The sequence below is a fragment of the Carlito syrichta genome, unplaced genomic scaffold (assembly GCF_000164805.1).
Source record: "Carlito syrichta isolate Samal-C Ts95f unplaced genomic scaffold, Tarsius_syrichta-2.0.1 Scaffold306818, whole genome shotgun sequence".
Classification (NCBI taxonomy): Eukaryota; Metazoa; Chordata; class Mammalia; order Primates; family Tarsiidae; genus Carlito; species Carlito syrichta.
Genome location: NW_007250914.1, coordinates 9,704 through 22,157, shown reverse-complemented (window position 1 = coordinate 22,157; position 12,454 = coordinate 9,704). Strand labels below are relative to the sequence as shown.

General features: G+C 48.1%; 1 pseudogene; it reads left to right on the top strand.

Moving 5' to 3' along the window:
* The first annotated feature begins 5,942 nt into the window (after positions 1–5,942).
* LOC103265741 lies at positions 5,943–6,730 on the top strand (annotated as a pseudogene).
* The last annotated feature ends 5,724 nt before the right edge of the window (positions 6,731–12,454 follow it).

Below are 12,454 nucleotides of genomic sequence, written 5' to 3'. Positions count from 1 at the left end.
GAGCCACAGCTCACAGCGGCTGGCCTGCGGACCAGTCTGGGGGCAAAGGCCTCTTGGGGTCCGCTCGCCACGCACCCTGGCAAGTCCCAGAAGCTCCAGGCAAAGCATGGGGCTACGGGCTCCCTGCCGTTGCCTTCCCAGCCCCCAGCCGGACCAGACAAGAGGACACGCTCAGCCCGGGGTGGGGGACGGACGGACAGACGGGTGGGCAAGGAAAGAGCAGATGGCCGAGCACCGGGGTCCTGCAGGCTCCCTCCTGCGGGAAGGACTGCCTGGCACTGGGTCAGCTTCCTTTCCTGGTCCGTATGCGGCTGAATTTGCAACTCTGGTTTCTTAGCGGCATACCTTGGGTTGTTCCTTTTTTTTTTTGAGTCGGAGCCTCACTCTGTCGCCCAGCCTGGAGCGCAGTGGCCGCTCCCGGCCCCCGCAGCCTCGACCCGCTGGGCTCCGGCGAGCCTTCCGCCTCAGCCTTCCAAGGAGCCGGAACTACAGGCGCGCGCTACCACGCCCAGTTGATTTTTGGTTTATGGTAGAGACGAGGTCTTGCCAAGTTGCCCAGGCGGGTCTCGAACCCGTGGGCTTAGGCAATCCACTCGCCTCAGCCTCCCAAAGTGCCGGGATGACAGACTGAGCCGCCAAGCCTGGTCCATTTTTTTTAAGAGATGAGGTCTTCCTCTCTCTCCCAGGCTGGAGTGCGGCAGTGTGATTCACAGCTCATGCAGTCTCAAACCCCTAAGCTCGAGCGATCCTGCTGCCTCAGCCTCCTGAGTGGCCGGGACTACAAGCATGTGCTACCATCCCAGGCTAATTTCTTTTACACTACTTTTTGACAGTAGGTCTCCCTTTGCTCTCAGGTTGGTCCAAACTCCCAAGCTCAAGCCACCTTCCTGCCTCAGCTTCCCAAAGTGCTGGGATCACAGGCCTGAGCCACTGGGCCCGGGGGCTGTTTGAGTTCATTGCCGCACGCACGAAGCGCCTGCCAAGTGCTGGGTATCGTTCTAGACTCTTTGGTGCACCAGAAATGAGTCGGCCTCTTGCTGGTGGCGTTTGCCCAGAGGGACTGGGAGACAAATGCCCGGAGTGATTCACCCAAGGCAAGACAGCACAAATGCCACGAGACAGGTGGCTGGGCTGTGCTTTGGCAAAACCAAGGAAGGAGCAGTGCTCTGCCTGCCCGGAGGTGGGGGCAAGGTGACAGGTGAGCAAGTGGCGGAGGGGTGTCGTGCTCCAAAGGTGCTTGGATGGGGAGGATTTCGAGCGAAGGGACCCGTGGCAGGCTCAAGAGCGCCGGGCCTCGGGTCACACAGCCAGGCCCAGAGGGCAGGGCCAGCCGTGTGGCAGGCCGTGGGCTATTGCTCCCAGGGGAGTGGCTGAGAGCGCGCTGGCCCTCCCTTGCCTGGACAGAAGAGCCGGGCCGCCTCTCTGTTCCCTGGCTGTTTACCTTGGAGTGCCTCCTCTCCCCGTGGGCCTCGCCGTCCCTGAGAACAAGGGACCCAGAGCCCCGAGGCAACCAAGAGCCGCTGCAGGCGGAAGCTGTGTGTGGGAGGCGTGTCTGCTGTCTCTGGGGGCTCCAGTGCCAGGCTCAGCTCCCCAACGGACCCTGGCACCTGTCAGCGGGCTGGTCGGCACCCGAGGTCGCACCCTGGGGCCCAGGGCTCCGATGTCTCTCTAAAGGCGACGGGGTGACGTCAGCCAGGCCCTGTGGACCTTTCCCACCGGCGCTTCCGCCTCTCCTGGGCGCAGGTGACAGAAATGTCCCCTGGCAGCTGTGGAGAGCCAGGGCCTTTGGCTGAGGGCAGCTGGGAGGGGCCCGACTTTATTTGTTGACTGTAAAAATGTCAGCTCCTTTGAGCAGCTTCTTGAGTCAATATTTGCTGTTCTGAGGCTGAGCGCAAATGCTCAGTGATCCACTCGGCCTGGCCTCTTCCTCCCTCACCTGGGTGAGGACGCACACCCACAGATATTGGGTGGCACTGGCCAGGATGGGAAGCCGGTTCTGTGCCCTCCCACCCCGCCCAGAGAGGGGTGACCCGAGAGCCCCATGGCCTGAGCAAAGGCAGCTCGCCAGAAAGGAAGGGTCCGCGAGACAGGGTCCCTCGAGTTTCATTCTGTTCACTTGAAAAACAGAATGGAAACACCCGCCTCCCAGGGAGTTGCAAGCGCATGGGCCAGAAGGCGTGTACAAGGGCTTGTCAGTGTCGAGCTGTGCAGCACAGCGCCAGTGGTGACAGCCCTGGTGACGGCGGTGAGGCGACGGCCACTCGCTGACGCTCTCTGGGTGCTGCTGTCTGGCTGAGGCTCCACCAGCCTGGTGTCTCAGGGCAGTGATCCGAGGCTCACAGGCTCTGGGACGCTCGCACCTGGGAACCTCTGCACCAACAGCTGGATGTCACCCCCAGCTGGGCATCTGGCATTTAGTAAGTGCTTTCACATGTGTTCATTCTCCATTCTACCCACCTGAGACCTCTTTCTGGTAAGGGGCCGGAGAGAACGCCAGTGTTATGTAGTGAAATATTGGGCTCTGAAGGTAGATGGACCTTTGATCCCCCCACCCCTTAGTGCTGTGTGCCTTTTGGCCAGTTGCTTAACCTCTCTGAGCCTCTCGGATTACGGTCTGCAAGATGGAACAAGAAGACTCGGCCTGCAGCACACAAGGCACCCAGCAGGGAATCTGGCACTGAGTAGGTGCTGCGCGTGTGCCCTCTTTGTTTTGTAATTGGCACCTCCCGATCTAACACAATCCCTCTCTTCTCATCCGATATTTCACCCAGTGCACAGACCAGTGCGGGCCCAAGAAGCCATGGGGCTTCTTCACTAGCCTCCCACAGTAGAGGCTGCCTTCATGTGGCTTGGACCCCTGCCTCTGTCTTCTGATCTGACTTGGGTGCCAGGCTGGCGGGCAGCTCTACCCCTGCAGGGGCACGCGGAGCCATCCCCCTGGGGCAGGCGGGGACCTGGCCTCTGACACCAGGACTGGCCTGGGCGAGGGGCACTCACTGAGTCTGGCTCACACAGACTGCCTGGGGCCCGCAGACCCTTCCAGCCCGCGGCCATGTGGCAGGCCCCAAAGCCCATCCCTCCAGGGCCACCTGCCGTGCCGCCTCCTTTGCAGAGTCCTCATGGAGAAAAGTCCCGCATGCACTTGGGAGCAACGGCACAATCTTCCTTCTCGGGGCAAAGCCCGAAGCGGAGACACAGAGCCCCTGGGAGCCTCGGGACTCCCCAGAAGACGCTCTTGGGGCACCTATCCGGGCTCGGCTACAGATGAGCTGATGCTCACAGAGCCCCAGGCCCGGGGCTGGGGACGGTCCTGAGCAAGCTGGGGAGAGGCGTCTGCTTCTCCGCCAGCCAAGGCCCAGGCAGCCAAGCCACGCTCTTCATGGGCACCCCTGAGGGCATCATGGAAGAGGTTCCCTCCCTAATACACACATACAAAGTCAGGGGGGTGAGGGAGTTCCTTGGCTGGCCAGAGTCTAGGCAAAGGCACGACAAACTGTCCCTCCTCCTCACTCTGTCCCTGAGGTCCTCCCTGATGTGGCACGATGGCCCCAAAGCAGCCCCTGCTCAGAGCAAGAAGAAGCCGGCCAGCGAGAGCAAGCGCCTGGAATAGGGTTTCCAGCTTGGGTCTAGGGCCCAGCAGCGTCAGAACAACCGGGGCTGTTTATGAAAGCCCAAGTCCCTGGCACTCCTGCAGGCCACCCGCGTCACGCATCTTCAGGGCGAGGCCCAGAGGCCTGCGCTTTGAACGAGCTCCCCAGGTCACGCCCGTGCACACTGGAGTTGACGAACCCCTGCCGAAACCCCACGTCCGACGCTCACTTGCTCTGGAATGGCTTGAGCTTCTTTTCATCGGAGTATAACTTGTATACGGTGACTCTCAGACTGTTTTTCATTTCTAAACTGTGTTGCCCAGGCTGGCTGAGAACCCCCGAGCCTCAGCCTCCCACTTACTGCGATTACAGGCACGAGCCACCCTGCCCGGCCGGAATCTCCAATGTGCCGGCATTAATGAAGGCAGAGCAAGACACAGAACGTCTCCGTCACTCCAGAAAGTTGTCTGACACCCCTTCCTGGTCAATTCCGCCTCCTAAGCAACCACTGATCTGACTGCATCACCATAGGTTAGTTTCGCTTTCTTAAACGGGCTATAGTTGAGTCCGTACGATGTGTATTGGGGATCCGGCTGCTTTCACTCAGGATATTTTTGAGAGCTCCATCATTATTGAAGGCTTTATCCGCAGCTCCTTTTTTTTTTACCAACCAAATAGCATTTTATCACATGAATACATCATAGTTTCTTTTCCATTCTCCTGTTGACGGACAGCTAGGCTGCTTATAGCTTTGGGCCATTTTGAGCAAGGTGGCTATGACCATTTGTGTACAGGTCTTTTCTGGACATCTGCTTTCACTCCTCGGGGGCGAGTCTCCAGAGGGGGGTCGTTGGGTCCTGGGGCACATGTGATGAGGCGTGGTAGCAGAATCCTCAGTGGCCCTTGGGGTCTCTCCACACCCTGTATAGCCCTCTCTCCCGAGTGCTGTGGGATCCAGGCATTCTTTCTCACCGACAGAGTATGGCAAAGGTGACACTGTCCCTGCTGCAATTATGTTACCTCGTTTAAGACTCCATCTTAGTGAGAGACTCTCCCTCGTTGGCCTCTGAGGAGGAGGCGGCTGCGTGACGAGGGGTCCTGGGGACTGCCAGTGGCAAGGAGCTTTGGGGGTCTCCAGACGCTGAGGGCGGCCTCCCTGACCAATGGCAAGGAAGAGGGCCCTCAGCCTCGCAACCACAACTGAATTCCGCCCAGGACGACGTGAGCGTGGAAGAGCACCCCAGACTCTGGAGAGGAACGAAGCCCAGATGGCACTTTGGTTCCGTTCTTGTGGGACCCTGAGTGGGGAGGTCGCAGCCAACCCACGTCTGGACTCCTGGCCCACAGAGACTGGGGCATGATGTGTGTCGTTTTAAGTCGCTAAGCGTGTGGTAATTTGTTAGGCGGCATAGAAGACCCATACGCAAGGGAAGAGAAGCACGTTCACAAACGGATCACAGACCTAAATGGAAAAGCCAGAAGGTTATTGGGGAAAAGTTATCAAAGGAGAGCTTCAGGACCTTGGAGTAGAAAAAGGGTTTTTTGGGGAAGATTCAGAAAATACGTCATAAAATTTTAAAATTGGATTTTAGAAACATCAAAACAAAGCAAAACAAAAAAACTTCTGCTAAATAAAAGACACCAGTGAGAAAATAAATACTTCAGCCACAGGCTAGGAGAAAACATTCACAACACTCAAAATTGACAGAGAACTTGTATCCAGCATGCATAAAAACTCCGACGATGTAATAATAAAACTACCAAACCAAATAACAAGAACACAAAAGAAGACGGACAAATGGCCAGTAATCCCATGACACCCAGGACCAAGTACCCAATCTCATTAGTCGTCATGCAACATGCAAATTAAAACCACCATGAGATGCCACTGCGCACCGACAGGAGTGACAAGTATAAAAAAGACTATCAGATGCTAAGTAGAAAGAGATGGACAATGATAAATGTTGGAGAAGATGTGAAGCGACCAGAATCCTCTGGTATTGTGAGGAGAGGTATAATACTGTGCAATCACTTCAGAAAATGCTCATTCCAGGTGATTTTCAAAAACCTCACTTCAGAGAGTTAAACATCGACCTTAATTTGGTTTTACAACAATAAAACCACAAGCCTTCCTCAGTACCTAGCATTTGAAATGTGTCTTTTATTCTTTTTTCTTACTGTAGAGACGTCGTCTCGCCAAGCCGCTCGGGCTGGTCTCAAACACACGGGCTCAGGCCATCCACTCACCTCGGCCTCCCAAAGTGCTGGGACTACAGGCTGAGCCACCGAGCCCGGCCATGAAGCGTGTCTTTTAAAATCAGCGTTAGGGCTCTCTCCGTGCCCAGCACAGCCATGGCTCGTGGTCCCTGGGGGTATCTGAAGCAGGCAGCAGCTCCAAAGCATTGGACGCTGGATAAATTGATCGGTGTGTTTGCTCCTCGCCCGTCCACTGGTCCCCACGAGCTGAGAGAGTGTCTCCCTCTCATCATTGTCCTAGGAAAGACTTCAGGATGCCCTGACTGGAGATGAAGTAAAAAGACCTGCATGCAGCGGCTCGTTGAGATCAATGGCAAGGCCTGGACTGACACAGCCTGCCCTGCTGGGTCTATGGATGTCATCAGCCTTGGCAAGACCGGCGAGAATTTCCGCCTGATCTATGACACCGAGGGTTGGCTTGCGGTTCATCGTGTCACACCAGAGGAGGCCAAGTACACGCTGTGCAAAGTGAGAAGGATCTGGTGGGCACGAAAGGAATTCCTCATCTGGTGACTCCTGATGCTCGCACCATCCGCCACCCTGACCCCCTCCTCAGGGTGAAGGACGCCTTTCAGATTGGTTTGGAGACTGGCAAGATTACTGATTCCGTCAGGATCGACACCGGTAACCCGGGGGTGGTGACAGAGGTGCTAACCTGGGAAGACTCAGTGTGATCACCAACAGAGGAAGACATCCCGGGTCTTCTGAGATATGGTCCATGTAAAAGGTGCCAACGGCAACAGCTTTGCCACTCAGCTCGCCGACATTTTTGTCATTGGCAAAGGCAACAAGCCGTGGGTTTCTCTTCCCCGAGGAGAAGGCGTCGCCTCGCCGTTGCTGAAGAGACAGACAAGAGACTGGCAGCCCAGCAGAGCAGTGGGTGAAATGGTCTCGGTGACATGACACGCTGAAAAGATCTTTACCTAATTAAAGATAACACAGCGTGGTTCAAGGAAGAAAGCTAAAAACAAAAGAAAAGAAAATCAGTGTTATGAATGTGCATGATTGATGAGTCAATTCACTCGGAAAGGCTTGGAAAAGAGGAGCGGTTTCCAACCCCCTATGCCCCTTTCCCAAGAGGGTGATCATTTCAACTCTACTAGTTTTCTTTGTTTTTTACTTGCACGTATTTGGGGTTTTCAGTCTTACTGACTTTGCATTAGGGAAGATGAGGGTTCGCTTTCTTGAACCACCTCAACTTCACTGCCAATGTCTCTTCCCCACCTCATCTTTCCGTCCTTTCGGTGTGCCTGTATCTCCCCGTTGCTGGATGTTTCATATTTATAATGTCATGACTAACTGCTATTAAGGACTGAGCCATAATGATAATAATAATCATGGTCACAGTATTCTTTTTCTTGCACCATTTTTAGTTTTCCTTGAAATTTCTGGTTTAATTATTTGCTTCGTTTTAATCTTAGCCCAGATTTTTAAAAAGTAGAGTCTGAAGCAGGCATGAAAGTGTTGATACTCTATCTGGGAGACGCAAATCCAGTGAAGATCAGTGAGGTGGAGGAAAACGAAGGGAGGCTGCAAAGTTTCTCCAAAAGTGAAACATCTGGAGAAGCAAAGCCCTTGGCCGCTGCTTCATAAAGAGCCACTAAGTGACACAGCAGGTTGTTCAGCGGGTGAGTTCATTTGGCAGCTGAGGCTTCTTCACATGGGTTGCAAGACCTCCATAGAAGAAAACAGGGAAAGTGATCTATTCGCCTGGCTCCTTCTTGTCTCTGGTTCCCACGTGAATTTATTCCCTTGCGCTTTCAGATTGCAGCATCCAGTCCCTTCATGGGCTGCCCACTTGGGATACCAGATGCCACACCCTGTGGTGCAGTGTTTTATCCAGCCCTGGAAGTGGAAGGAGGAGACAGCCACTGGGGCAGTGGCTCGCGAGCCCAGGTGCAGGCAGAGCTGGAAGAGGCTTACAGGATTTGCATCTGATAGAGTCTTCCAAGCAATTACTGTGAATCCAACCCCGGCTCTCACCCATCCAATAATCCTCTCCATCACGTGCATGCATGGAATTGTTCTATCATTTTCCACTTCCCAGAGCTCTCTGGAGCCACTTGATCCACTCCACTCTGGACAGGTTGGCATCTGCACCTGGGGCATAGCTGTCGTCCTAAAATCTTGCACCAGCATTTAGAAATGTTCTTTCTTCCTCTCTTAAGTTCAAATGTCTCCTGATTTCCATTTTATCTACTTTCTTGATTTATCTTTTTGTTTTGGTAGAAGACCTCCTCAGAAATGGTGCACAGTATGCACCGAAATTCAATTCTGACCTTGGTAGGAAGCCTTAGCCTTAAAAAGGTGAATATGCCAACTGCATACTTAAATGTGAGTTCTGGCACCCGTGACTCTGTGATAGCCAATAATCATGTCAATGTGAATAAGCCGTGTCTTTCAAATTATTGCTAATATTAGTATATTCACCTTCAAATACAAATAATTATTTTGGATGCATTTTAGGGTGAGAATCTCCTTGTGTGCTTTGCCACGTAGTAAGTCTATCAATCAGTTGAATTTAAATATATCTATGTTACTGGAAAATTGAAACGCTGCAATAATTAATGAAGAATTTTACATATGAAAACAATTACTAAAAACATCCAAGTAGATGAATACATAGGAGATAAATTGTCAGTTGATGTGAAGGTGAAGAAAGATGGATTTGTTAGATAAATATAAGAAGAACTTTGTATCCCTTCTGAGCCAAAAGGATGATTAAACACTAAATGATGCCGAAAGAATAATAGAGATTAAGTCAGACCATAATTAAAGTCATTGCAGGATTGTTTGATGTACTGGCACTCATCATACTAACAAAAACTTTAAGGACTATAGTTAACTTTTTGTTATTTCCCTTTAGGCCAAAAGCATTTTAAGAAAATTTGTCATGGCTCAGTGAGGATATACTTTGTCCTCTCAACATTTCGTAAGAAGAAAAAACACTCCAAAATCACGTGCAACAACATCCATGAAAAATCATCTTTAACTAGATTTAATAAAGATATAAATAAGCCGGGCTCGGTGGCTCAGCCTGTAATCCCGCGCCTTTGGGAGGCTGGGGTGAGTGGATTGCCTGAGCCTGCGGGTTCGAGACCCGCCTGGGCAGCGAGACTTCATCTCTACAATAAATCAAAAAATCAGCCGGGCGTGGTAGCGCGCGCCTGTAATTCCGGCTACTCGGAAGGCTGAGGCGGAAGGATCGCCGGAGCCCAGGAGGTGAGGCTGCCGTGGCCGGAAGCGGCCACTGCACTCCAGTCTGGGTGACAGAGTGAGACTCCAACTCAGAAAAAAAAAAAAAAAAAGATATAAATAATACACTAGAACATTTTAGAAGAAAACATGTTTTCTTCTCACTGATTAAATATTGAAGTAATTGACATCACAAGAGTGCTTTAAGATAGATTCTTATAGTTTTGTGTCTTTGGAGTTAAAAATATAAACTATAGACATGTTAAAACAATTGCAATAGACTAGATCAGTTTTCAATAATGAAAGGTGGTGAATTTATTCAAGTTACAAATTCCAGGTTTAGAAAAGATACTAAAAAGCATACTTGATATTCTGCTATGCAATAAGAGCAATATTATTATTAATGCTACTGATATTAAGAGTTCTATGAGTTATGATAGAGTTATATAACTTTATTTTGTTTTTAAGTTATAATAGTTATGTAACTATTTTATTTTTAAGTTATAAGAATTATATAACATAACTTACATATTACATATAATATATACATGAAATAACATATATACTAGAGTTATAATAGAGTTACATAATATAACATAGAGTTATAATAGAGTTTCTTTTGATTTGTATTTCCATGATGTACCATATTCCATCTGATTGTTTTTAATCTTTCTGATCTTTATATTTCAATTGAATTTCTTGCAAGCAGCATATAGCTGAGTTTGCTTGTTTTTTTAATCCTGGATGGCAATCTTTGCTTTTTTAACTGTAGAATTCAGTTCATCTATATCTTATGCTGAGGTATTTGGATCCAAGTCTGTTAGCTCACTATTTTATTTGTCTCACCTGATATATGGCTTTTTGTCTCCTTTCTGGTTTTCTGTTCAATTAATCAAGCTTTTACACATCATTTTTTCTGCCACTTCATTAACTTTTACTTTTCTTTTAATGATTACCCTTAGAATTTACATGTGTTCTTGACTTACTAAAGTCTACCATAAATTAGTGCTTTACTATTTCCCAGATAAGGTAAGGACCTTAAGGATTTTAACTTCCTTTACCCCTCCCGCTTTTTGTGCTATTTTTGTCATGTACTTTAATTCTGTGTATATTTGCAATCCCACAGGAGATTATTATTAGATTTATTCAGTCAATATTTCTTTTTTTTTTTAGATTAGAAAATATAGTTTATTTAGGAAGTAAATGAGAGCTAAAGGAGGGGAGGGGTCCAAAGCTGGGAAAGATGGCGAGGGGCATAGCTCAAAGAGCACATGGCCACACCACAGTCTAGAAAAGCAGTGGACTGGCAATGGCCTCAGTCAATATTTCTTTGGATTCACCCACATCCTTACCCTGTTCATTGCTCTTCTTTCTTCCTCCTTCAAGCTTCCATTTGGGATAATGTTTCCTCCTAAAGAAGTGTTTACTTCAGTACTAGTAACAAGTTCTCTCCTTTTTTCCCCCCCAGGAAAATCTGTCATATTCATTTTTAAAGGCTGTTCTAGGTTTCCAGTTGTTTCTTGTTTACCACTTTCCAGATATCATGCCATCATCTTCTATGTTCCATTGTTTCTCTAGTAAAGCCCGCTGTCAGTCTTATCGCTCACCTTCAAAATATCTTTTTACAATTTACTTTTAATTTTTAATTATCATAGATTCAGTGGATACATGTGAAGGTTTGACTTATGGATATCTTGCCTAATGGTGAGGTTTGGGCTTCGAGTGTACTCATCACACAAAGAGTGAACAGTGTGCCCCCTGGGTAACTTTTCAACTCTCACTTCCTTTCTGCCCTCCCTCATCTTGGAGTCCTCAGTGTTTATTATTCTGTATGTCCATGCTTAGCTCCCACTTGTAAGTGAGAAAATATGGCAATTAATTTTCTGTTTCGGAGTTATTTCACTTAGGAGAACGGCCTCTAGCACCAACCATATTGCTGCAAAAGACATGATTTCATTCTTTTTAATGACTGCACAGTATTCCAGGATGTATATATACACCAAATTTTCTTTATCCAATCATCTGTTGGTGGGCACTTAGGTTGACTCCATGACTGCTACTGTGAATTGTGCTATAGTAAACACAAGTGTGGGTATCTTTTTGATGCAATGATTTATTTTCCTTTGTGAATACCCAGAAGTGGAATTGCCGGGTCATCATATTGTGTTTTTAATTTGCATTTCTATGACAGTTAGTGATGCTGAGCATTTTTTAATGTTTGTTGGCTCCTTGTATGTCTTCATTTGAGAAGTGGCCTTGAACACTTTTTTTTCCATTTCTGGCTGCTTTTGAGATTTACTTTGGGCCAGGCTCAGTGGCTCAGCCTATAATTCCAGCACTTTGGGAGGCCAAGGCGACTGAATTACAAGGCGAGGTTCAAGACCAGCACAGGCAACTTGGTGAGACCTCATCTCTACAATAAATCAAAAATTAGCTGGGTGTGGTAGCCCACACCTGTAGTTCCAGCTACTTGGAAGGCTGAGGTGGAAGGATAACCAGAGCCCAGTGGATCAACCCTGGGATGGCTATGATCGTGCCACTGCACTCCAGCCTGGGTGATGGAGTGAGAATCCAACTAAAAAAAAAAAAAGATTTACTTTGTCTTTAATTTTCAGCATTTTTATCTTGATGTGACAGTGTGATTTTTTAAAAATTTATGATACTTGGGTTTCATAGAACATTTGCATCTGTTGTCTAAATTTGCTCACAGTTTTTAGAAAGATTATTGGCTGGTAGCTCGTAAACTATTGTGTCTTCCTTATTCTTTGTTTTCTGTAAGAATCTAATTACATACTGTTAGATATGAAATCTTATCACTGTCTCACATATGTCTACTGCTCTTTTCTGTATTTTCCATCTTCCCCCGCCCCTGCTCTTCAGGATGAATATTTTCAATTATTTGTCTTCCTGGTGATACATTCTCTCTTCTGCTAAGTTTAATCTACAGTTAAAGCCGTCTATGCAATCCTTCGTTTTAAGTTATTTTTTCAGTTCTAAAATTTCCACTTGACTTGTTTTAAAAATTCCAATTCTCTGGTGAAATTCTCCTTCTTGTCATATTTTCCTAAAAATACTAAACACAATTGTTTAAAAATTATGTCAGATAACTCTAATAACTTAGATCATCTGAGAGATTGTTTATATTCTAAGTTTATTTTCTTTCTCAAATAATGAAGTAACTTTTAGTTATTTGGTTCCATTTCCTGTCTTGTTTGGTATCGAATGCTGGCTACCATGTGTAAAAAGAAAATGGTAGAAAGTGTTAAAGGCACTGGTTAGAGAGGAGTCACTTTCTGGTAGAGAAGGGGCAGGTCACATGACTCCAGTTTGGGATTGCCCTGGGTCAAGACTAAGTTTCAATCTTTTGTGAACATTATTTATTTCTGGTTTACCCTGACTCCTAAATGATAGCT